This window comes from Hyperolius riggenbachi, chromosome 10 (assembly GCF_040937935.1).
Source record: "Hyperolius riggenbachi isolate aHypRig1 chromosome 10, aHypRig1.pri, whole genome shotgun sequence".
In the NCBI taxonomy this organism is placed as follows: domain Eukaryota; kingdom Metazoa; phylum Chordata; class Amphibia; order Anura; family Hyperoliidae; genus Hyperolius; species Hyperolius riggenbachi.
In genome coordinates, this window is record NC_090655.1 from 115,477,128 (window position 1) to 115,504,229 (window position 27,102).

Genomic DNA, 27,102 nt, shown 5'->3' on the forward strand with positions numbered 1-27,102 from the left:
ATAGCAACATGCATCATCATTCCTCCTCCTCCCCCCACCATAGCAACATGCATCATCATTCCTCCTCCTCCCCCCACCATAGCAACATGCCTCATCATTCCTCCTCCCCCCACCATAGCAACATGCATCATCATTCCTCCTCCCCCCACCATAGCAACAAGCATACCCTAAGGCACAGGTGTCAAACACAAGGCCCGCTGGCTGAACACGGCCATCGTTACCATTTTATGTGCCCATCCAGAGCTTCAATGTGCATCATTGTAAGCCGTAGAAACCCCCCAAAAAAACAACAGCTCACTGTCTTCCCAACCAGAGGAGAGCACTGGTGACCACATATGTAGTTGAAACATTGTCAGTTAGTGGTGGGTTGCAGTAAACCCATTGGAATCCATAGCAAAATTACCATTGGTCCCCCTCCTGGCATCCAGACACCCTTGTGTGGCTATCCTTGGGACACATTTAATGTAGATGGTCTTCTGCCAAAGCAGCCCTGAAGCAGGTACAGTGGCTTGCAAAAGTATTCGACCCCCTTGAAGTTTTCCACATTTTGTCACATTACTGCCACATTACTGTTACAAATCAATAACTGCAAAGTGGGGTGTGCGTAATTATTCAGTCCCCTATGGTCTGAGTGCAGTCAATTGCCCATAGACATTACCTGATGAGTGCTAATGGCTAAACAGAGTGCACCTGTGTGTAATCTAGTGTCAGTACAAATGCAGCTGCTCTGTGATGACCTCAGAGGTTGTCTAAGATAATATTGGGAGCAACACCACCATGAAGTCCAAAGAACACACCAGACAGGTCAGGGATAAAGTTATTGAGAAATTTAAAGCAGGCTTAGGCTACAAAAATATTTCCAAAGCCTTGAATATCCCACGGGGCACTGTTCAAGCGATCATTCAGAAATGGAAGGAGTATGGCACAACTGTAAACCTACCAAAACAAGGCCGTCCACCTAAACTCACAGGCTGAACAAGGAGAGCGCTGATCAGAAATGCAGTCAAGAGGTCCATAGTGACTATGGATGAACTGCAGAGATCTACAGCTCAGGTGGGGGAATCTGTCCATAGGACAACTATTAGTCATGCACTGCGCAAAATTGGCCTTTATGGAAGAGTGGCAAGAAGAAAGCCATTGTTAACAGAAAAGCATAAGAAGTCCTGTTTGCATTTTGCCACAAGCCATTTGGGGGACACAGCAAACATGTGGAAGAAGGTGCTCTGGTCAAGTGAGACCAAAATGGAACTTTTTGGCCAAAATGCAAAACGCTATGTGTGGCGGAAAACTAACACTGCACATCACTCTGAACACACCATCCCCACTGTCAAATATGGTGGTGGCAGTATCATGTTCTGAGGATGCTTCTCTTCAGCAGGGACAGGGAAGCTGGTCAGAGTTGATGGGAAGATGGATGAAGCCAAATACAGGGCAATTTTGGAAAAAAACCTCTTGGAGTCTGCAAAAGACTTGACTGGGGCAGAGGTTCACCTTCCAGCAGGACAACGACCCTAAACATAAAGCCAGGGCAAACAATGGAATGGTTTAAAACAAAACATATCTATGTGTTAAAATGGCCCAGTCAAAGTCCAGATCTAAATCCAATCGAAAATCTGTGGCAAGATCTGAAAACTGCTGTTCACAAATGCTGTCCATCTAATCTGACTGAGCTGGAGCTGTTTTGCAAAGAAGAATGGGCAAGGATTTCAGTCTCTAGATGTGCAAAGCTGGTAGAGACATACCCTAAAAGACTGGCAGGCGGCAGCTGTAGTTGCAGCAAAAGGTGGTTCTACAAAGTATTGACTCAGGGGGGCTGATTAATTACGCACACCCCACTTTGCAGTTATTTATTTGTAAAAAATGATTGGAATCATGTATGATTTTCGTTCCACTTCTCATGTGTACACCACTTTGTATTGGTCTTTCACATGGAATTCTAATAAAATTGATTCATGTTTGTGGCAGTAATATGACAAAATGTGGAAAACTTCAAGGGGGTCAAATACTTTTGCAAGCCACTGTATATATTAAACTGCTCCACTGCACTACTCTTCAGAAGGGGGAGGGGCTGGCCCCCACAATCACTATAGTTACGCCACTTAGTTTGAGACTGTTCAATAAATGTTAAATCTTAATAATTTATTTGGCCATGACAAACATTTTTAGATTTTGGCCCCTTATGTGATCGCGTTTGACACCCCGAGGATTGAGTCTCAATTCCTGCAGGAGATGGTACTTATATGTCTATGACACTTCAGACATTGATGGAGATCGTACCACGGTAGGGTTTAGATTGTGAGCCCCTTTGAGGGACAGCTAGTGTCACGTGTCCGGAAGATGTCAGCACTATATAAATATTAAATCAAGAGGCACTAAATGGAAGCATCTATAAAGGATAAAAATTCTAATATTATAGTACAACAACGCTCTTTCCTGCCCTGCTGTGTGCCACGGCAGGAATCTGAAAAGTCTGAACAATTTCTATGTAGGCTTGTCCAATGATAACAATCCAAAGCAATTTCTTCCCACCCTTACTGACTGTAGAAGTCTCAGCAAAGTGTGAACCAGCTTAATTGTGTCTGAAACTGCCAATCCAGCGTGTAAAGAGAGCTGGCAACTGCCCGAGAAGACAATTAACTACAGTGACAGTTTGGAAAACACTAAAAATGACTTCCGTTAAGAATTTTTGACGGAAAACCTTAAAGTGAGCTTGACAAGCTACATGACAACCACAGATTCCTTTCATAGCTCGGAAGTACAGTAGAATCCCTTTATCAGAATCATTTATTTTGCCAAGTACAAAACGGGGGCTGTACCCGGAGTTGGTTTTGGCTCATAAACTTCAAGGGACCAGGAAAAGTAGGTTACTATATCAGAAATTGTCCTATTCAAGCACATAAGGTATACTATAGTACTAGATCTTAATTCAGTCAATAATTGGGAGTCATTTTTTTTTTCATTTCAATGCTTCAGCAAGTGAGCAAAGACAATGTTCATGCTAGATGCATGCAATAATCACGCAACAACTTGTTAATGCAGATACAGTACTAAGTGTGCTCCTCTGTCCACATTTCTGAGTAGTTTAAATGATGCTGTAGTATTGCAGCCATGCACAAGCAAGTCACAGATGACAGGCAATTCCCTCAGTGATCAGGCAGCAGCTTATACAGGAAGCTTAGGTCTCACTGGCTGGTGCTTCTGAGGTAAGCCACACAGGACCATAGTGTGCAGATAGCGAGCAGGCACGGCTCATGGGTCTCCGACTATGTATGACTCATGCACCCGCCCACTTTCCACTATAGCCGGACACAGAATAATGCAGGTTTACTACAACAGAAGTTCTACCGGATACGGATATCCAGGTCTACTATACCATGCGTGTATAATATATAATAAAAAAAAAATTATATATATATATATATATATATGTATATATATATATATATATATATATATATATATATATATATATATATATATATATATATATATATATATGTATATGTATATATATATATATATATATATATATATATATATATATATATATATATATATATATATATATATATATATATATATATATATATATATATATATATATATATATATATATGTGTATATATATATATATATATATATATATATATATATATATATATATATATATATATATATATATATATATATATATATATATATATATATATATATATATATATATATATATATATATATATATATATATATGTGTATGTGTATGTATATGTATATATACATACATACATACATACATACATACATATACACACACACACACACACAGCCTACTGACTGCCATTGACCGAAGCCAAGCTCAAAATCTTTCTCAATCGGATGCAGATCAGACACACTGTAAGGTATCAAAATACTGGCTACTGTTCCGTGTGTATGTCCTTTCAATACATTTTCAATAAATTTCCAACTGGAAAATTGATCAGAAAAAAATGCATACATTTATATGCTAGTAAACTTCTATAACTGATCAATGTCAGAGCTGGATATCGATCTGCTCACTCGCTCAAATGGCATCTGAAGTAAATTTGGCATGGTGTGCATCAGCAATAACTTTGATATTGTGCAATTATTGTAGCATGCAGCAATTCTCTCTTTTTACATCTACTGCAAGACTATATAGTGCATAACTTTACATTATTTTAGTGGCTCCTTTGCACTCATGAAAAGCATAAATAGTAAAAAAAAAAAAAAAAAGTCACACCCAGGCTTCTAGATCCAGCACAAAATCTAAATATACCAAACAAAAAATTGGAAGGGAAAACAGTAACAGGATATAAAGTGATAGGATTATTTTATTTCAAACTCATTAGTAAACAACGGTTAAAAGTCCCCATGCAAACTAAGCCCTCCCACATTTACTCCTAGGGTAACAGCTGCATACTGGCACTATAAATTGTGGGCAGTACAGACATTGCTCCTGTATAATAAATGCCAGTCCCCTTCCAGTACAGGGACCAGCAGCTCCGACATGTGACCTCTCAGTACCTGTTCCATAGCTTTCAACCAAATCTAGCAGCATCCACTCTTCAGTTGCGGTCCTAGAATCACTGAGTGATGAGTCACAAATTAGGGATTATACTTTTCCAGTATCTCTGGCCTAAGTACCTCCCACATCACACCTCAAATTCCTCTGGTCATCCAAGCACCATCTGCACACTGTTGGCAAAACTCGAATAACTGGTTAGTAATTTGCAGGTAACAGATCATTGAAGTAGAACTACAAAATCTCTCGTGTGACAAATGGATAATGTATAGGTTAGATAACAACTCCATAAAAGATTTATCAGTTCGTTACATTGTATTGTCCTTAAAATATCCTATTCTTCACTCTGTACCCTAAAACCTGGTACACGCTTTCAATTATGATTGGCCAACCACTGACGAATTTTACCACTTTCATGTAGTATGAGGGTTTACCTACACAATCTGCTCAGAGTATGCATTATCTGTTGACTCTCAAACTACATAAAGGGGGTAAAATCAGTCAGTGATTGGCCAATCGAAGTGTGTACCAGGCTTAAAGCCCATTTCCAATACTTATTTTTCTGCTTAGTGCCCCTCCCTTCCCGCCACTCATCCTCAAGGGCCTTCAGCTTTAGGAACAGGAGACTCCATCTGGCCAGAGAGCAGTGGAGTTAATATACTGAGAACCACTTTGGGTCTGATTGGTGCTGTTCCAACACCTCCTCATCCCCCTTGACTATCCCCCTGCCCAAGCTCCACATCCCAGAAACCCCACTGTGACACCACCGTGTCCTTTGATGCATCTAATAAACTACACTACGCACTACTCAAACTGGAGTGTGAGGGAGGTCAAGGAGTGTAAGCCACACCTTCACTCCAAAAACCATATCTATTATACTCTCTCAATCACGGACAGAAAACAGCTGTTCAAGTTGAACCTTCTGACCTCTCTCCAGTTTCACTGATTTCATCTATGTTCTAATTCAATGGTTGATTCATTAAGCTTTTCTCCCAGGAGATGTTTTTGCACCTCATCAATACCAGCCACCAGCTCTTACTTTACTTCCTGGTCCCAAGTCTTCCCGCTTGTCACAGGACATGCAGAAAACTAGGATAGAGACAGAGAGGCGAGAGCAGGTGGCTGCAGTGGAGGACAGACCGGACTCAAACCTGGGAGAAGTAAGATGCCTGCACCATAATGCTCTTTTTTGGAAAGGAAAAGGGGGGGGGGGGGTTGAATCAGAGGGGGCTATCAAGGGAGCACACAAGGGCAACCCAATGGGCCTGCAGCGGATAACATAGCATGTGTACTGATAGCAATCCCAGGATATTTTTTTTTTTCCGTGATTGCAAAGACATTTTCTGCAGCTAAAAAACTGTCTGGAAACTACTGTAATCACATAAACAGAGGCTGTTGTGAGAGTTCTGGACTTCAGTGCAGGACTGAAAAATACAACACAAAAATATTTGAGCCTGAATTGGGCTTTCAAGTAGCAAGACTATAGTGGCTAGCTTCACTCTTATGAGGTCTGGGCAATTGCCAGTCAGTATGCAGTATGTGGGGTAAACCATTCTGGTGACTCAGTTTATAAATGTGCTCATACACGGGTCAATTTTTGTTTTTCAACAGAATCAATTTGATCACTACAGATGGCCGACCGGTTCGCTGCGAATGGTTCCAGGCGAACTTCCGGGGGTTCGCGATCGAGGAGAACCGCAAACTTTATGGGAAGTTTGGTTCGCCCCCATAGTGCACCATTAGGGTCAACTTTGACCCTCTACATCACAGTCAGCAGGCGCATTGTAGCCAATCAGGCTACACTCCCTCCTGAAGCCACTTTCGCCTTATAAGGCAGGCATAGACAGCCTTGATAATTCATACTGTGTGTGCCACTGCCAGGCCCAGCACATTCAGTGACTACCTTTGTGTGTGACAGGTGCACATTACCCATCACTGCATATACCTACCTGTTTCACTGTGCACCCACCTACGTGAGCACATGCAGTGTCACTGTGCCTGTCCGCTACCTGTCTGAATGTGACAGGTGCACATTGTAATACCCATTACTGCATATACCTACCTGTTCACAGTGCACCCACCTACCTACGTGAGTTGAGCGCACGCAGTGTCACTGTGCCTGTCTGCTACCTGTCTGTGTGTGACAGGTGCACATTGTAATACCCATTATTGCATATACCTACCTGTTGTGTTCAGTGCACCCACCTACCTACGTGAGTGCATGCAGTGTGATATACCACTCTGGGCATACCTGTTAACTGCACCTGTGTGACTGCATATTGTATTAGTCAAGTCAGTGCATACCTTTCACTTTATCCCCCCCAATATGGACAAAACAAAAGGCAGAGGCACACCACCTGGCAGGTCTGTTCGAGGTCATGCTGTCGTGATTTCGTGCGGCCCTCGACCAAAGTACAGTGTTCAGAAGAGGGCACATGCCATCAACCCCCAATATTGTCAGGACGTAGTTGACTATTTAACACAGAACACCTCATCTTTCTCAGCTTCCGCATGGAAGCGTGACATATCTTCCTCCTCATGCTCTGATTCTGGCACCCCACTTAACACTCAGTCGGCCGCCACCAACAAAGTGCCATCACCCCAGGGCTCAGTGGTGTGGAAATTTTTTTGTGTGTCTGCCTCAGATGAGTGCAATGCCATCTGTACCCTCTGCCACCGAAAATTGAGCCGTGGAAAGACCAAGACCCGCGTAGGGACAACTACCTTACGAAGGCACACGATTACAAAGCACAAACTGCAATGGGATAACCACCTGAGGAAAAGCAGCACACAAAAGCAAAGCCACACACCGCAGTGGAAGATAACAGGCCACAATTTTTTCTCAAAAAAGGCGATACCTAAACTGTACTGTGATGTTGAAAAGCAAGTGGTTACATATCTGAATTGGGTCAAGGGTCCATCTGACCACGGATGCCTGGTCTGCAAAGCACGCTCAGGCCTGCCAGAAGACTAAGTCAGTCCCCACACAGCATCTCTGCCCACAGGCCGGTTGACTGCCTTCTCCGCCACCATTTTTAAGTCTAGCAGCGGCCGCTATAATAATTTTTCTGGTGCATGTCAATGCCTGCCTAATTTTTCTGCAGCTGCAACAACAAAACAAAAGGCATTGTGCCCATTCCCCTTCGTGATCTTTACCTTGCCACGGTGAAGGGGCTTGCGTATCACAATGAAGCAATGACCGACGGATATACGAGTGTGTCGGGGGGGGGGGGGGGCACACCCACGATAATAAGGTCGTTGCTTCATTGTGGACAGACCAAATTTGGTCAGCTGGACAGTCACTGTTCTGTCATTCAGCTACCGCAGCGCGGCGACCATATGGGCTTGAAAACTGCCACGGCCTGCACTCTGGCCATGGTGCGCACCAGTTCAGCACGGCCATCACTACACAAACCGCTGTTTGCGGTGCGTTACACAGTGAGTTTGGTGTGTCAGTGTGAAGCAGTACTCTAATTACACTCCCTGATTGATGTATACACATGCAAGATGTTTTACAGCACTTTAGGCCTGCAATTTTTCCCCGGGACTTTTGGCGTCTATCCCACTCATCCATGCCCCCCTCCAGGTGTTAGACCCCTTGAAACATCTTTTCCATCACTTTTGTGGCCAGCATAAGTGTTTCTATTTTTCAAAGTTCGCCTCCCCATTGAAGTCTATTGCGGTTTGTGGAAGTTCGCGCGAACCAAACTTTTGGCGTAAATTCGCGAACCAAACTTTTGGCGTAAATTCGCAAACCGAAAATCGAAGGTTCGGGCCATTTCTATTGATCAAATCAGCCTGTAATATTTTTCCTGCCAGTTATACAAGCCATTAAAGTGGATCTGGGATGAACTTTTATTCATTGCATAATTGAGTTCCTTACATATAGTTTATAGGGCATTCCTCAAGCCAAATTTTTTTTTTTTTTAATACTCTAATTCCCTATATACTAAACAAGCCTCGCCCACAGCTTCTCCAAAACGCCAAGGCACTCAGACCCATGTAGCAAGGGCTTATGGGAGTTCACTCTGGGCAGGAGGAGGATGAAGTTACTAAGCAAAGATTTAAGAGGCAGAGAGGAGGGGGAAGAGAATTGTTCACAGGCTGAGGGGTGGAGATGCAGTTGCAGATTACCTGTGTAATAGTGACCAACAGAACATGGCCGCTCATTGTATCACAGGAATAAATCATCAAACTATTGAAGCTGTATGCAGCCAGATTTGCAGTGTAAACTAAATCTAAACTTTATATAAGATATATAGACAAGTTACTTGTTATAGTTAGTTTTTTATCTCAGATCCGCTTTAACTTGCAACTGATTTTAGACAAGTAAATGGACTGAAAGCATGCAGCAATAAATTTTCATCAGAGTGTTGGGTCAGTCAGCAGCCACGCTACTGCATCAAGCAATAAAAAGCTGGCAGCAGGGCAGCATATGCATTTATTTTCAGTCTGGTTTCAGCAGACATGTGATGTATACGCCAATGGCAAATTCCCATCCCCAAATGCACAGCATGACAGCTGAACCAAGGTTAGCTGGCCACTTAGGTTCAAGTAGCAGTGTCCCAACATGAATCAGTGTTAGGCTTGGAACCCACTATAAATCGCTAGCGGTTTTACGTAGTGTTTTGTAAGCGATTTCATTAGCGTTTTCTGGCAATTTTGGTAGAGATTTAAAAAAAGTTTAAGCTTTTTGCCAGCGGTTGTGATAGCGATTTGCGATGAGCCATTTTAATTCTGATTGGTCCTTTCAAATTATTTATTTTTTTACACTTTGCAGTAATTTAAAATCGCACACAAATCACTATGTGTAGCAATTCATGAGTGATTTGCCAGCACTTATATACTTTACTTTGAAGTGCAAACGCTCCCAAAATGCTGCATGTCCTGCGATTGCGATTTTATTAATCGCAGTCATTACTGTGGAATTGGTTACATTTATTTACATTGGCAGAGCGCTCAGGGAAATAGCTAGCAATTTAAAGCGCTCCCTAAACTCTCAAAAAAGCGCTCTAGTGGGTTCCAGGCCTGAGCGAACATGTTTACTGCAGCGACCGCCATCACTGCTGGCAAAGCTGACCTGAGGTCAGAGATTATGCTGGGCATTATGGGATGCAAGTTTGCCATTTGTGAATCCATGCCATGTTGAGTATATGTTTTAGATATTGAAATTCTGCACAAACGTGGGTCGCCACAAAGGCAACCACTGGATAAGCGGGCGGGGGAGAATTATAACCTGACCCCGCACAGGTTTAAGAAGTCGCTCTCTATAGACAGGAAGGAATGGGGATACACCCCTCTACCAAGGGTGGACTAGACAATTTGTAAGGCAGTAACACAGAGGCGCCAAGTAGAGTAAAATCGATTAAAAACTGTTTAAAAGGGGGAAGTTGGTGGACTCGCCTTCCTCATAGAAAAAAAAATCCGGACAACGGTACGCCTTACAGACACGTTGCTAGCCTGTCATGTTCTGCTGCTAAGTAGGGGAAAGAGGCTGGCAGAGTGGCGCAGAAGTGACATCATGCAGTAGGCGAGGTGAGTGGGGAAAACCGTGCTTTCTGCCAAATCGATGGACAAGAGGTTGAGGAGCATTGGCCGCCAATTCTACAACTTCCATGTACTATGACGGCCAAAAGATTCTGAATACTGTGAATGCAGGCAAGCGTTCATACAACAGGTAAGTGGTAAAACTGGCCCATCAAAATTGGATGTGTCTATGCACCCTAAGGGCTGACTATCCCCTCGATACATGTGGGCCTGTTTTGATGTACCAAAAAGCATTTAATTTGTTTATCTGAATACTCAATTGCAATCTACAGACTTATTTCTGGAGGTTTGCCTGGTGGGAGGAGCCTGGAATGTCCAGCATCAGTAGAGATTTATTGAGGTAAAGCGGTCCTTTTCCCGATGTTCTGTACTGCAATGTGGTGACTCAAAAGCTTTACAACTAATCCAGGAAAATATGTTTTTATAATCCAGATGCATGTGGCTACCAGTTTACAGAAAAAAAAATACTAATAGGAGAAGACTGTAGGAGCACTAAAATGACCTGTGAGTAGTATGCAGCCCTCTAGCCCTGTGCATATAAACTTTAAATGCAGGTGTGTGGGAAATGTGTCCTGCTGTCACCCCTAGGACACTATGGAAGGAAAGCTATGGTGACATACAGGAAGTCTGGTTCCCTGATGTTTCTTCCACAACACACAGCCAGTCAGGCTGGAGTGAGTGTGATTTTAAGGTTGTGTGACAGATCGGCCACAGGGTCACCTGTGTAACAATGCCCTAAACACATTCGGACAACAGGCTGAGGCAACATAACCAGATCTGTACAAGTTTGGACATGTCTGGGTTACAAAGTGTGTGAGAATTAGCTTTGTATACAACAAACTGATAAAATCTAATTAGAAGACTGCGTTCACCTATTGTTTTTGACAAATACAAAAAGTTGGAAGTGAAAACAAAATCCACTTATTTACACACAGTCTTTCCTTCAAATTGTGTTGTTAATTAACACCAAGGTATAAGTATTCCTAAAGGTGCGTACACACACACTACTAAAGAGAACAACGGGTCCGTCAGACCCTCCCGCTGGGCCGTCGTTCTCCCGACAGTAGTGCGTGTGTACAGTCTTATCAGTCTGCAGACAGACTGTACACACGAACTACTGTCGGGAGAACGACCGCCCAGCGGGAGGGTCTGACGGACCCATTCTCTTAAGTAGTGCGTGTGTACGCACCTTAAGCCTAAAGAGATGGACAGATATTTAATTAATATTTCCTGGCTAGATTAAGAGACAATTACAGTAGATGTTTTAAAGATCCCCAAAATCACCACCTGACCCCACTGTGCTTTTTCCAAGACAAGCTGATGCTGTGTTGCATGCTGTCTTCAGACGCAAACAAATTTGAATTGATGCATAGTGTATGGCGCTAAAGGCCCTTACAGGTACCCAACCTCAATCATTGGCGTCAATTCACCAGAGAGGATTTACTAAGAGAAAAAAGGTAGGTAGTTTATCTCATGAGGTATTTTAACACTCTGGAGTCAATTCACCAGTGTGAGAGGACAGAGAGAAAAGTGTTCGATAGCAGGGGATAATGGAGAGATATGCATGAGGAAAGTGTGAGAAAGCAGAGAGTTAGGTAATCGGTATTAATGATTTACATGGGATACTTTTCCTCTCTGTAAGCTTGAAAGTGAAGCATTGTGGGTAGGAGGCGGAGTTTTACCACTACCTGACCAGAGTATTCCCGCCTTTTACTGCCGGATCATATCATAAATCATATCACGAGTGAGTCTGAACTTCTTCACCACCTCTGTCTCAGTAAAATTATCAAGAACTGTTCTCTCACGAAAAATACGAGGGGCGATTAAACAGACCCTCCTCCTGCGCCTTCGTCTCCTCATAATAGAAGCAAGCTCTAAGGCCTAGTGCACACCAAAGCGGTTTGGCTGCGTTTTGCGATCCGCTTGCGGCTGCGGATACGCTTGGGTAATGTATTTCAATGGGCTGGTGTACACCAGAGCGGGAGGCGTTTTGCAGAAACGCATACTCCTGGGCTGCTGCAGATTTTGGATTGCGGAGGCGTTTCTGCCTCAATGTTAAGTATAGGAAAAACGCAAACCGCTCTGAAAAACGGCACTTCAGAGCGGTTTGCCAGGCGGTTTTTGTAACAGTAGCTGTTCAGTAACAGCTTTACTGTAACAATACATGAAATCTACTACACCAAAAACGCTTCACAAAACCGCAAAATGCTAGCTGAAACGCTACAGAAAAATAAGAAAAAGCGTTTCAAAATCTGCTAGCATTTTGCGGATCTGCTAGCGGTTTTTGGTGTGCACCAGGCCTAACAGAGTAAGCTCAAAAGGCTCCATCTTCCACAGCAGCAGCTGCTGTGTGAAAACCACGATATCTCCAGGTTCATTCAGGGGATAAAGAGATGAAAAAATAACGAATGGCCACACCCCCTTTCTTCCCTGGTGAATTGTGATTTGGAGAAAAACTAACTACTATCACTTATTTATCTCATACTTATCTCACATTTATCTCTTGCATTTCTCTCTGTCGATATTTTCCCCTATACTTCTGGAGAATTGCTATTTGGAGATATCACAGGAGGTAAATTACCTCCCAAGAGATAAATGGGTTGGTAACCTCTGGTGAATTGACGCCATTATGAACTGATGGGGATCACGACCTGCTCCCTTGGGCAACATTGCAGGGCTGAGGTCGTGCAGACATGCTGCTTGCTTGCACGTGAATGACATGTTCTGTTCTATGCAGGAGGGTGGCGGAGTGACATCGCACAGCAGGCGGGGTAAGTGAGGAGAAAAACTATATGGTCTAAGTCAGGGGTCCTCAAACGTTTTGGGTCGAGGGCCGGGTCAACATATTTCAGACTCCTGAGGGGCCGGAGTATACATAAAATGATGTAGAAGTCTTTGCGGGCCAGACAGTGAAGCATACCCAGGTGACAGCCTAAAGTCCAATTGGACAGCAGTGTCACCTGATGTGGAATTTGATTGGAAACCAGCAAATTACTGCTTTCTGGCTTCATTCTATATGCAGACGACCAATATTTAAAGATGTAGCTGACCGCATCTATAATACATTTTGTGTGTGTGGGGCCGGTAAAAAAGCCTCAGAGGGCCACATTTGGCCCGCGGGCCTTAGCTTAAGGACCACTGGTCTAAGTGATCCACCAGGACATACCGCTGGCTGAGTAGTCAGCGGGCATTGGGGGCTGCGGTACACGCTGGATACTAGCCTTAGTTAGTTATCGTCCACCTCGGCCGAGTGTCATCTGGCGTGTGTACGGGCCTTTAGAGTTGGACCAATAAAAGGCAGTAGCTTATGATTTTAATTGGTCTAATTCCAGGCTCCATAACATTTCTAATCTTGTTTCTCCGCAGATGGCTGGAAAACCACGTCCAGTTATTTGCATCTGGAAGCTTGCTACCACTTGTCCTTCCCCTCTCCAGAGAGCAGAACATTGTGTAAGGGGAAAAGGCTCTCAAATGATCAAGAATGATTTACTCTAACCATTACTGCAAGTTTGTAAGGGACATTCACCTGAGCAGGGATCAAACATTCAGTGGAAAACACCAAACCAAAAACACATGCAAGGATAAGGCCTCGTTCACATCATTTAGCGCAGATGGCTGTGCGATTGGAACGCAATGCGTCCGATCGCACGCCATCTGCGCTCCTATGCGCTGCGCTGCAGATCCCATTCATTACAATGAATGGGATCTGCGCTGCGATTCCCAAAAATGCGTGCAGCACGCGATAGCGCAATCACGCTGCCACGCAGCGCATATGATGGGAACGGTAGAAGGGCTGTCTATGCCCTTCTACCGTTCTTGCGCGTCGCACACTATACGCGCTGCCAAAATGCGCACTGCAGCGCGTATAGTCTGAACGAGGCCTAACACAAGAAGAATATTTACTGAGGATAAGTGGTGATAATTATTTTTAATTGCAAATCCAGCTATAATAAATACATTACAGCACTATTACTCCCTTTATTCTTTCCGCTGTTCCTGCTGATCCTCTGCCTCTAAAACTCTGCCTCTATGACATTGCATAAAAGGCTGCATTTTATGTCATGTTTTATGTGAATGTTGTGTGCGTTTTTTGTGCGATTTATACTAAGTTTTTGGTGCATTTGCGAAGCGTTTCATGTGTATTGCGTGCGGATTGCGGTTCACATATACAAAGCGCAAAAAGTATTTTTGGGAAAAAAAACACATGGAAAACGCATGAAAAACGCATAACATTGCGTTCCCATTGACTTTCATTATGTGTGTTGTGTGCGTTTTTGGCAGCATTCCTACATAATATGCAACAAAACCAGCATTTTTAAAAATGCAGATTTGAAAACGCATATGCGTTTTTATACGCGTTTTTTTCCCGTGGCCCATAATCTTTCATTAGAGGCAAAACTGCAGCGTTTTCTGCAATGCTAGCGTTTCTGCTATGTGTGCACCCAGCCTGAGCCATAGATCAGGTGTTTCTGACATTATTGTCAGATTTGACAAGATTAGCTGCATGCTTGTTTCTGGTGTAATTCAGACACTACTGCAACCAAATAGATCAGCAGAGAAGCCAGGAAACTAGTATTATTTAAAAGGAAATGAATATGATAGTTTCCATATTCTACTTACAATTGTCCTAGGTAGAGAAGAAAAAAAAAAAAAAAAGCTTACCACCATAAGAATCAGTAGAAAAACTCACCTAAAGCAAACAACACTCCCCTGACAGCATCATACAAGGCCATTCCCCTGCTAGTTTCATTGAAAGTCAGTAAAATAAACAGCAGTGAATAAGATACACGTAAAAAATAAACAGTCTGGCAGATGATAAATAAAACAGTCCCAGAAGGCTTGGAAGCAGGTCTCTGCAATCTTATTTTTCCACCGCAAAATGCTACCTCTGCGCAAAGAAGAACAACACTGCTGGAAACGGACTTCAAGGGCCAATTAATATTTATCACAAAAAATTAATTGAACTTTGCGCTTGGCTGCAGCTTTGGCAAGATATTCTTAAGGGAACAACGGGGGCTATTTTTCCCCCCAAACAAACCTCAGTAATTGAGCGAGAGGACAATGCACAACTCAGCTGCATTATAAAGAACCATTATGGTGCTGGGCTGGTATAAACACTGGCCCAGGGAAACAGAAAACAATTATATGTATTCTTCTTAATGGACAGTAGCAACAGGCAACAACAGCCTCCTGAATGACAAAAAAAATTGATTTTAAAGCATCATATTGCTGATTTATCCATTAAAGAGAATCTGTATTGTTAAAATCGCACAAAAGTAAACATACCAGTGCGTTAGGGGACATCTCCTATTACCCTCTGTCACAATTTCGCCGCTCCTCGCCGCATTAAAAGTGGTTAAAAACAGTTTTAAAAAGTTTGTTTATAAACAAACAAAATGGCCACCAAAACAGGAAGTAGGTTGATGTACAGTATGTCCACACATAGAAAATACATCCATACACAAGCAGGCTATATACAGCCATCCTTTTGAATCTCAAGAGATCATTTGTGTGTTTCTTTCCCCCTGCAGTTATCTTCCACTGAAGTGTCAGGCTGTTTCTTCCCGCAGAGTGCAGACAGCTCTGCCTGTATGTAATTCCTCAGTATGTGAAAGCCCAGCCAGCTCAGAGGAGGATTTATCCAGCTTGTAAAAGATAATAGAACAGAGAGAAGCTGCACTAATCTAAATATCACACAGGCAGTGTGCAGAGAGGGGCCTGGATGGGGGAGTTCATAGCAGAACCACAACACTGAAGAACTTGGCAGCCTTTCAGACACAGGTCTGACAAGTCTGACAAGAGAGTGATAAGTTGATTTATTACAGAGATGGTGATAGTAGAACGTGCTGCAGTAAGCCAGAACACATTAGAATAGCTTTTGGAACTTGTAGGATGATAAAAAACAGGATGCAATTTTTGTTACGGAGTCTCTTTAACACTGCAGATGTACTGTTTATTCTAATGAATAACAGGGTTTACAAGCTCACAAAAAGCGGTACCTCTAAACCCGCGGTTTTTAAAGTTTGCCCAAAAGAGTCCTCACAACTCCCTTATGCTGGGATTACACCATACAATTTTCTGTAAAGCCTCGTACACACGCCATACCAGATGCAGATTCTGGGTATCTGGTCAGCTCGGATTCCTACTTTGATCTATATGACTCTTCTTTTGGTGATGGCAAACTTCTTTTTCTCTTTTAATCGGATTTCCGCCGCCTCTCTTCTGCGCATGCGCCTTCTTTATACTCTTTCCCCATTATGGAGGCCTTGTTTTTCCGGACTACATGGTGGCGTTGAGTTGCTATGACAACCCGGCGCCCTCCACGTAATGACGCGGCCGCGTCTTGTCCAGAGGGCGTTTTTATCCGCTTAGAGCGGGCAGGGTTTAAAAGAGTCTTCTACGCCATTCTTATGTTGCCTCTCTCTGAAGCGGGTTGAGCCCACGTGATGCATTAAGGCGGTCGGCGGTGTACAGCGGCGTCCTCTCCTCCCACTATGCAAGTTTCGTCTTCACTCTGTATTCATATCTGCACGCTTGGGCACATTTGGTTGTGTAAATATATTCAATGGTGATTTTATTCCTCATCTGGGTCGCTTGTCTATTCATGTCCCTGTCGAATTGTCATATATCTGGGTATTACACCCTTTGCACTTTTGCTATTGCACAGTTTATGTATGGCCCTAATATTTAATAATTGCTTTATTAGAGGGCCCTAACTTCAATTATTGTCATTATATATTATACATCTTATTAATTTCGTGGTTGTGAGGTCTTACTAATATGGATTATTAATATTATTATCATTAATATTGTTGCTCTTTTTGTACACCGCTGCTATCACCTTTGGTGAATTTTAATATTGGTTTTAAATTGTTTGTTTTTCATCAAATAAAGTACCTGCAATTTGATTATATGGACTGGTTTGGTGCGGTGTTTTAGGTACTTTTTCTTTAGTCCTTATACCAGATGCAACGACGGGTTTGTCGGACCCCCGCTGGGAGATGTTTTAGACGACAGTAGCGCGTGTGTACGCCCATACACACACACGCATACTGCCGGTTAAAGACCGCGCAGCGGGAGGGTCCGGCGGACCCATCGTTGCATCTGGTATGGTGTGTGTACGAGGCTTTAGATTCTTCTGTCAGATTTTTCTGTTAGAATGCATAATTAGATTATTTTCTGTAGAGAATGGTCATTATCTCTGGTGCATTGTCTTCTGGTCATCTCCTGCTGAGTAGAACAATGCCTCATTGCTAGGCAGATAGATGGTAAGATAGATACATTTCCAACATGCTGAACTTATGCTGGGCATACATGAGTCGACCCGGTGGCTCGATTAGCCGCCGGATCGACTCCCACCACATCCCCGCTGACATTCGGATCAATTCCCGCTCGTCCCCGCCGGCGCTCCTTATCTTCCGCTTGATTCCCCGCTATTGTCCGCCCGCGGGGATCGAGCGGGGAATCTATCCGGCGGGTCATCGGACCTGTCGGATATTATCAATCGAGCCATCAGCGGCTCGATTGATAAGGGAAAAACGACCCGTCTATGCGCAGCATTAGATAATCTAACAGAAAATTGTATGGTGTAATCCCAGCATTATGCTGGGCATACACGGTACGTTTTTGCCCGTGTAATCGATCCGCTGGCTCGATTCCGGCTCGTCCGCGCGGGTGCCCAGATTGATTCCCGCTCGTCCCCGCGGGCGCTTCTTTTCGTTGTTTACCATTGTCCTGCCCGTGGTATCGAGCAGGGAATCGATCCGGCGGGTGATCGGACACGTCGGAAATTATCAATCGAGCCATCAGCGTCTCGATTACACGGTACAAAAAAACATACCGTGTATTCCCAGCTTTACACTTTCCAGTATTCAGCAATATAAATAGAACTATAATGCTGGGAGTACTCTATGAGATTTTTCAGCAGATTTACTGTCCGATTGATTTTCTGATCATTTTTCTGATCGATTTCCATTCACTTCAATGAGAAATCGATCAGAGAAGCGATCGGACCTGTTGGAAATGATCTATCAAACCATCTATCTGCCAAAGAATCTCATGGTGTATTCCCAGCATAAGGGCTGGTTCACACTTTAAGAGCTTTTCTAAGCGCTTTGTGATTTTAAAAGCTCTTGCTAATGTAATCCTATGTGTGTGTTCTCACCGGAGCGATGATAGTTTGTAAAAATCCCCCATAGGATTATATTAGCAAGAGCTTTTCAAATCCCTAGAGCTTGCGGTGTGTTGTAAAAGCTGCTCTGTAATAGGGCTAACTACACAGCAATGCACCACCCATGCAAGGTTCACAGTGCGGCAGGAGTATTAGCATTGGTATGGTAACACACTGCGTGCATTAACAGTAGAAGTGAAGCATACTTTTTATTGGCTGTGTGCTTCACTGTACCTGATGCAACACAACCATAGAGTGCAGACCCGCTGTCCCGATCCGTTGCGTTTCTGCTCTCACAGGGAATGCAATGGCCACTGTGACCGTGGCCTCATAGTTTAAGCTGAAACAGTTTTACATATGCATTTACTTCGCTTAAATGCATTAAAAAGTGTTCGTCTCTTGCACAGCATAGCTTGATAAGGGGGCGGTTGCCCTGAAACCTCGCTTTTACTGCTGTTATGCCTTTGAAGAGCTAATAAAAGAGCTATATTGCATACTAGATGGATGGTGCCGGTCATCTTGCTTCCTACAATTGAAGGACTGGAGTGCAGCTGGTCTAACCGTGGCACATCCGCATTGCATTTGAGGAGTGCTCCACAACTATTTTTCTTAAAAAGTGTTTTAGAAATACAATGTTGCAGATCTTGCAAAATAAAGGCAAAAACATGCTGCACTAAGGGTCAAGAGGGTGAAAAAAATGCTGCATGCCACCAATGGCCGCTAAATACTTGTCTGCAAGTATCTGATCGCATGCATGCAATAATATCAGATTGCAGCATCTGATGGACCCAGTATTGCCAAGCCAATCAACTTAACCAAGCTATCCTGCAAGATAACGCATAAGCCTAGATAGTTGCTGAGGGGACATAGTCTAGCAACCAGGGCATATAGCTGAAATGCACTTCCTAAATCTACAAATTGTGTATATTGCCATTTAGACTCCCTCCCCCCCCCCCCCCCCTTTCCCCAGTGATGCATAGCCTAAGCAGTTTAGCCAAAGCATTCTAGGAGATCAGGTGTATTCTTTACTGGTTTTGGAACTCTCACTAAGCAAACTTTACGCAGAGATCACCTGAGAGGACTAAAAATGTTGCAGTCTGTGATATTTCAGAATTTCAGAATGTTAATCAGGGTGAAGAAAGATTTTACAATGGACAATCAGTGACTAAATCATTTATAAATGCACATTGTAAACAATAAGAAATGTTAATCATTTTATCACAGTTTCTCTTTAACCCTTGCAGGACTGACCACTCTGGCACCAGAGCAGTCTCTGGTGCCTTGTCCCCCCACCCTTTACTATATAATCCCTGGTGATCTAATGGGTTCCCCCTTCCCTAAGCAATCCGCTGGTGGTGTAGTGCCCTCCCCCCCCTGCAGAGATTGACAGCAGGAAGTGAGGCTGGGTAACTCACCTACCCTCTTCTCTCCAGCGCCAAGCAGCTACGACATCACAATGGCCTGCCCCATACCAACACAAGTATGGGGTTCTGGCTTGATGACATCATCAAACCGGGACCCGTACTTCAGTTAGTACGGGACTGGCTGTCTAAGGGGACGTTTAGGAGCTGCAAACCTCGGTTGAACGCGGAACGTGAGTGAAGTTTGTTTACATCATTATCACTAACATCACTGGTGATCGTCGTGATAAGGAACCAATCGGCACAGCTCGTGATCAATGCCAGGATATTAACCTGTCAATTGACAGCTTAATCTCCTGTCTCGTGTGCACGTGATCACGGTGGGAATGCGCGGACTGCATAGTGAGAAATCTATGCTGTGTCTGAGGCTTATTACATGCATGACGTAGATTTCAACTACGACGGTCCAGAAAGGGTAAAATATGTAACAAAGGATTCTATAATAGTGGAATCCCCTATAAAAATGCACTAAAGTGGACCCAGCTGTACTTTGCAGTACATTTCTGGCATTGTTTGCCATATCAAGGTTTGCCATATCATAGATATCATATTCCCTGAGTTAACTTTTCTTCTGTGTCTAAATATAATGCTTTACATAGCAACGGCAAAGCAGGAGAAAGTAAGCATCACATTATCACAGTGAGATGCAGCCAGAGAAACAGAAGATTGCTTAGTGCTAAAAGCCGTGCGTTCCACTTCATTATACTCTATACTACCAAGCCTACCCAGGTTCCATTTTCCTGAATCAAAAATCAGTGCTACATTCCATTATGCGCAGTATATGGCAGATTGCGCTCTGACCTTTTATATAAGAAACAACAACACGAGGCTGAAAGCTGGACTTCAGGGATATAATAATGTATACAGGCAATTTCACGCATGTTACCTGCTATACAACTTCTGTAGAACAAAGAACACTGAACAGAACTGATCATGAGAGAAATCATGTGCTGAATGACTTAAAATACAGGCAGTCCCATACTTACAAACAACTTAAGATGCAATGTTCCAGAGATACAAATAGTTGTCTTTATGTACAAAATACACAGTAATTTTTTATTACATATTTTTGTTGTGTTGTTGTAAATGTTACAGTAGTGTATAAACTGTTCGTGAAACGTTAAAAAAAAAAAAAAAAAAAAAAAAAAAAAACATTTTATGCTGTAGGTCCAAATCCAGAGTTGTCCAAAAGTAATCATTTATCCACATTACACTATGTTTAAAAAGACCCTGAGCAGTGGCAGAAAATGGAAATCTGGCTTACTTGGGCCTTCCTCCAGGCCCTCGTAGCACACAAAGTCCCCTGGCATCCTCTTCCTCACATTCATGGTTCCGCTCCAGTAATGGTGGCTCCAGTAATCCAGCAACTTCAGCTGAAGTTGAGTGTGCGCGGCTGTGCGCCATCATGCTGGTCACCGTACGTGTCCTGTGCGTGCGCAGTTCAATCTTTCGAGAGCCACGCTTTAGCAGGACGTGTACGGCAACTGGCGTGATGATGCGCACGCGCAACTTCAGCTGAAATCGCTGGATTACCAGAGCCACCGGTGGGACCATGAATGAGAGGAAGAGGATGCTGGGGGATGTTACGGGCTGCGGGGGGCTGGAGGAAGCCCCAGGTAAGTCCACATATCCTTTTTCTACCACTACTTCGGGTACTTTTAACACAGATTCAACTTGCAAACAAATTAATGTTACAAACAATCAATTAGATTATAAGCTCACAAGGGCAGGGCCCTCTCCCCCTTTTGTGTCTTGGAAATCATTATACATTTTATTGAGACAGGGTCTGGAGCGGCTTAAGAGAGCTGCAGCCCGGCTGGGCGCGCTCAGTACAGTCTGTTTAGCCTGGCATTTCCGGACTTATAAAATTCTTCCTCTGTACCACAATGGTCTGAGCCATGCTTATGCGCTTTGAGTCCTATGGGAGAAAAGCGCTCTACAAATGTTATTTGTTGTTGTTTGTTGTTTATTCATCATGTTACTTTTATCACTGTCATTACCAAGTCTATATTTTGTATTCTGTATTTTGTATCATTCTTTGTATTTTGTATCATTCTTTGTATTTTGTCACCAATTATGTATCTTGTATATTGGTGTATACCATTGTCTGTATTATTATGTACCCCATGTTTGTTTCTTACTTTGTACAGCGGCACTGAATATGTTGGTGCTTTAGGCCCGGTTCACATTAGCGGTTGTTTGCCAAACGGACCGGATGACCTGACCGGATCCGGACTGGATCCGGATCGGAACCGTACGGTTCTGATCCGGATCCGATCCGGATCCGGTCAGGTTGCATCAGGTGGTAATCAGGATGCGATCCGGATCCGTTTGGCAAAGTTAACGTAAAAAAAAAAAAAATGTTGGGGTCTGGGAGGTCAGCAGAAGGGGGACCTGTGGAATCAGGCCCTCTGCTGTTTAGCACTCACCTCCACCTCCGACATGCTGCCAACATCCTGCCAACACCTCCAGCTCGTGCTGCTCCACTCCAAAATGCTTGCCCATGTGTCCCCAGCCAATATCGCCGCAAAAATCCGCATAGGAAGTGGGGTAGAACATCCGGATTTCTCAGCCAGTGTGTTGTGCGGCCTCCGGTTCCCATTTGTTTGTATTGGCCGGATGGTTCAGTCCGGCTCCGCCCCGGATACGGCTGCCGGAGGGGCCGGATGAAAAAATAGCGCATGTTGGAACGGAGGCCGGAGTCCGGATCCGGCCCGGATCCGGTCCGGCTCCGGTTCTGCAGAACGGACCCATGTGAACGGACGCATAGGCTTTAATTGCTATGCCGTGCGTCCGTTCCGTCCGTTCTGCAGGCGGTGCGGCTCCGGCACGGCGATTCCGGAGGGCCACCGCAAGTGTGAACCGGGCCTTATAAATCAATAATAATAATCTCCCACGATGGTACTTGTTTGTAAGTAGGGACCACCTGTGTGTGAGATTGTTGCTTAATTCTTGACCTCATGGGCAATTTTTATGATGACCATAACAATATTGAGGCAGAGTTCACACTTTCCCGCGCAGGAAAATGCGCACGTTCTTTCAAAGTTAATTTTGTCTACAGATCTCAATGATTGTCAATGACGAAGAACACACACATTGTGCAAAACTATACTTCAGGGTTGTAGATTTAGCCACCCATGCCAATTTCAGGTTTAAATGTGAACAATTCCACTAACAATGGTTGATTGTAATGCAAATTTGTATGTGGGAAAAGCGTAAAATGTGTTAAAGGTAGGAGCTGATGGTAGAGAATTGCAGAAAGTTAGGGAATCCATGAAGCCGCATTTCAGCTTTTTGTTCGTTGTTGTGATGAGATATGCATACACACACATAGGGCAGTTTCTAGGCTAAATTGCTCTCAGGGCGAGGGTGTTAAAATTACGCCTCAACCCCTCACATCCCATGGGCTTGCGAAAATGATAGGCAGCCATAGGTGCCCCCAGTATAGGTTAGGCAGCCATAGGTGCCCCCAGTATAGGTTAGGCAGCCATAGGTGCCCCCAGTATAGGTTAGGCAGCCATAGGTGCCCCCAGTATAGGTTAGGCAGCCATAGGTGCCCCCAGTATAGGTTAGGCAGCCATAGGTGCCCCCAGTATAGGTTAGGCAGCCATAGGTGCCCCCAGTATAGGTTAGACAGCCATAGGTGCCCCCAGTATAGGTTAGGTAGCCATAGGTGCCCCCAGTATAGGTTAGGCAGCCATAGGTGCCCCCAGTATAGGTTAGGTAGTCATAGGTGCCCCCAGTATAGGTTAGGTAGCCATAGGTGGCCCCAGTATAGGTTAGGCAGCCATAGGTGCCCCCAGTATAGGTTAGGCAGCCATATATTCCCCCAGTATAGGTTAGGCAGCCATAGATGCCCCCAGTATAGGTTAGCCAGCCATAGGTGTGCTAGTGTAGGTTATGGAAAACAAAAGTTAGCTTTCTTAAAACCAGGGTTGTGGAGTCGGAGTTGGAGTCGGGGCAATTTTGGGCACCCGCAGTCGGAGTTGGGGCAATTTTGGGCACCCGCAGTCGGGGCAATTTTGGGCACCCGCAGTCGGGGCAATTTTGGGCACCCGCAGTCGGAGTCGTGGTTTCGTAAACTGAGGAGTCGGAGTCGGGAGTTCGGAGTCGGATGATTTTTGTACAAAATCCACAGCCCTGTTAAGTATTAGACTAAGGAGTCGGAGTCATTTTGGGTACCCGGTGTCGGAGTTGGAGTCGTGATTTCATAAACCGAGGAGTCGGAGTTGGAGTCGGAAGATTTTTGTACCGACTCCACAGCCCTGCTTAAAAAAAAGTATTTGAGATAATTCAGGTTGGAGTGCGCTCGAGATGTCGCCCAGTGCATTACTGCTGAAATTTGCAAATCAACCATTGTTGCTCTTAGAAGCTAAACACACCTCCAGATCCGCTGGAATGCAATGATGTTTCAGCTTATAACAAACATGTAACCTTGTCTAGACAGTATGAACAATTTCAAAGCCAGTACAAAATATACCTCGTCTCCCAGAATGCTCTGGGGGCATACTTGGAGACCACTGCTAAATAGCCTAGGCTAAACCTCACCGGGAGGGCGGGGATAAATTCAATATACAACAGTATATAGATCTAGAAAGTGTTTGATGCTGAAACCAGGACATAACCATAAAAGTAACCTGAATAACTTACTGCATTCAACTATATGTCACTATAGTGCCTCTTTAAGCAGTGCATTTTTCAAGAGCCCTGAGAGCAGTTGTATCAAGCCTGTAACCAGCTGTAACCCTGGCGTATGTATCAGTGGTCCTGTCACACAGCAAGTTTATGTGACAAGCTGAGATAATTCTGTGCCCTGAGAAATAGTTCCCAAAATATGGCTTAAACATGAAACAGGTCAATCTTTTCGGGTCCTTCGGCGGCAACAACAGTTAATTTTCATGACTGGACTGCCCGTGACTGGGTTTAGAATGGATTATCCAGCAATCAGTGTGACAACACACTGTGTTGCTGCAAATCTACAGGCTTGGCTGGATGTGAGAATTCCAAACTACTGCTGCGGAATTCCCCTCATAACTGTGGTACAGCTGCTGCTACTGAATCCAAAAAAACAGGCAGCGTATCTGCTTACCAGATACAGCATTACAGAGCAGATAAGCCAAGGCAAATTGCTCCATTCCCAGCAGACCTCTGTTAACTGTGCTTGGACTGCTGATGAAATCTACGGAAATGTTTAATTGTGGTATAATAGCTCAGCGCACGTAACACATGGGACCTATGTGCGGTTAATATTTACTCTGTGTTCAGAAGTGTGTGAAGCAAGAAAAACGTGCGCCAGAGCTATACATCATACAAATTACTTCAAGCTAAATACCAGGCAGATTTTTAAAACCCTAAAGCAGACCACACATGCATCGATTTTTACCAGCAGATTCAATCAACTTGATTGATCGTAATTTCGATCAATTCATGGGAAAAAATATCAATCAAAATTAAAATCAGACTGTAAATTTCAGTGGATCAGGGTAGATTAACAAGTGGCAAGTGAAGAAAAAAAAAAAACCTTCAAGCGAAGGACCATTCTGGTCGAAGAAGGCTGGTAATAGCACACATAAGCCTCAATTCACTAAACTTATCTCCTGTCTTTAATAACTCTTCTAGAGTTGTTACCATGGTGATAAGGCATGTAGTATTCAGGAAACATTTTACCTCAGGCAAGCCTAAAGTTAACTCTTCTGTCTTTAAATTAACTCTCCAATCCTTAAAATAACTCCAGAGTTAAAGACAGGCTGTTAATTAGCTGCATGTGAAAATAACTACAGAGGAGGTAAATTAACTACAGAGGAGGTAAATTAACTACAGGAGAGGTAACTTAAGGAATGAAGAGGTAAGATAACTCTCTCACGTGTGGAGGTAAGTTTTCTCTTGCCTTATTATCTCTAGCATGATCTTAGTGAATTGAGGCCATAGTCCACAGCTACAGAAGGGCAACAACACAACAAATTACAGCTGAATTCAATGCAGGTGCATCACAAAGCATATCCCAATGCAAAGCATGGGCTTTAGGCCTCGTTCACATTGCACGCGTTATTTCGGGAACGCGTGCAGGAGACAGACACGCACAAACATCAGAAGTGCATAGACTGCACTGTCTAATGTTCACACTGCATGCATTCCATACCAGTGCATGCTGCATGCATCTTTTAGCAAACCGCGTGGCTGACCCATTCACTGCAGTTATTGTGATCAGCCATGCAACGCATACAAACGCAGATGGCGTGCGATCGTACGCATTGAGTTCTGATCCCGCCGTCATCTGCGTCTGATGATGTGAACGAGGCCTTAGCAGCAGGACACCACGCCTGTTGAGGGCACTTGCCACCGTGCTCGGTCAGTCTCCAATTGGTTTGAGGAATATCAGAGTTTAACCTGCTTCCATGGCCGGCTCAGTCCCCTGACCTCAATCCTATTAAGCATTTGTGGGACGAAATCGAAAGATCACTTCAAAGCTTGGAAATGCCACCATCCAATCTGACCCAACTTAGAGCTGCCACTATGCCATCTAGGCAAACATTCCTTAGCAACAGTATCAGCATCTTGTGGAGTCCATGCCAAACTTGTTACTAGAGGGGGTCTCCTATTTTTTTTGGCCTCTCAGTGTATGTTTCTGACTAAAGTTTGACTGGATTTGCTGCACGCCTGTTTCAGATGTATGATTCCCACTCTAGATGCATGAAAAATCACAGGAGGGCAGGCAACTGGGGTTTCAAAAAGAAATAAATATGGCAGCCTCCATATCCCTCTCACTTCAGATGTCCTTCAATGTATTCGAGGCAGAGCATCAGCACTGAAGTCAGGCAACTGGCATTGTTAAATAGAGAATGAAGATGGCAGCCTCCATATTCCTCTCACAGCAAGTCCCTTTAAAAGATACCTGGAGGGGAGCGGTTGAAATGATTCATTAGTACAGCACATTTGTAAAATCTGCAATTCTGAAGGTTAATAAAAAGCAATAATAATATTATATCGGTGTGAAAGTTTTTTCTTGTTGCTAGTTCCAATCACATTTATGATCACACAGAACCCTGTGACAAGAGGCTCCAGTCCAACACAAGAGCATGGAGTCTAACACAAGCGTGTGCTGCTCACCTGAAGCATAGGAAGGAAAAATATATGCCAAATATGAGAGTTCATTCTGAATGTATTTTACAGTAAATTTGATTGAAAAAAGCTCGCAAAATTGATGTTCAAACCGCTTTTAAAGCGATTGACGATTTTTCCTATACCTTGCATTGAAGCGATATCACCCTGAAAATGGTGCAGGACCCGCGTTTGTAATTGGAAAAAAAGCTCATCACACTCACATAGGATTTCATTACACAAGCGCTTTTTCAGTGCTTTTAGAAACGCTAGCGATTAAAAACAAAACACTCATAGTGAGAACCAGTCCTAAAAGACCTTTTAGA

General features: G+C 43.7%; 1 protein-coding gene across 2 annotated transcripts in view; it reads right to left on the minus strand.

Annotated features, from left to right (window-relative positions):
- Nucleotides 1-27,102, minus strand: part of MARCHF8 (membrane associated ring-CH-type finger 8) — a 355,638-nt gene that overhangs the window by 124,060 nt on the left and 204,476 nt on the right. The gene's annotated exons all lie outside the window — the stretch shown is intronic.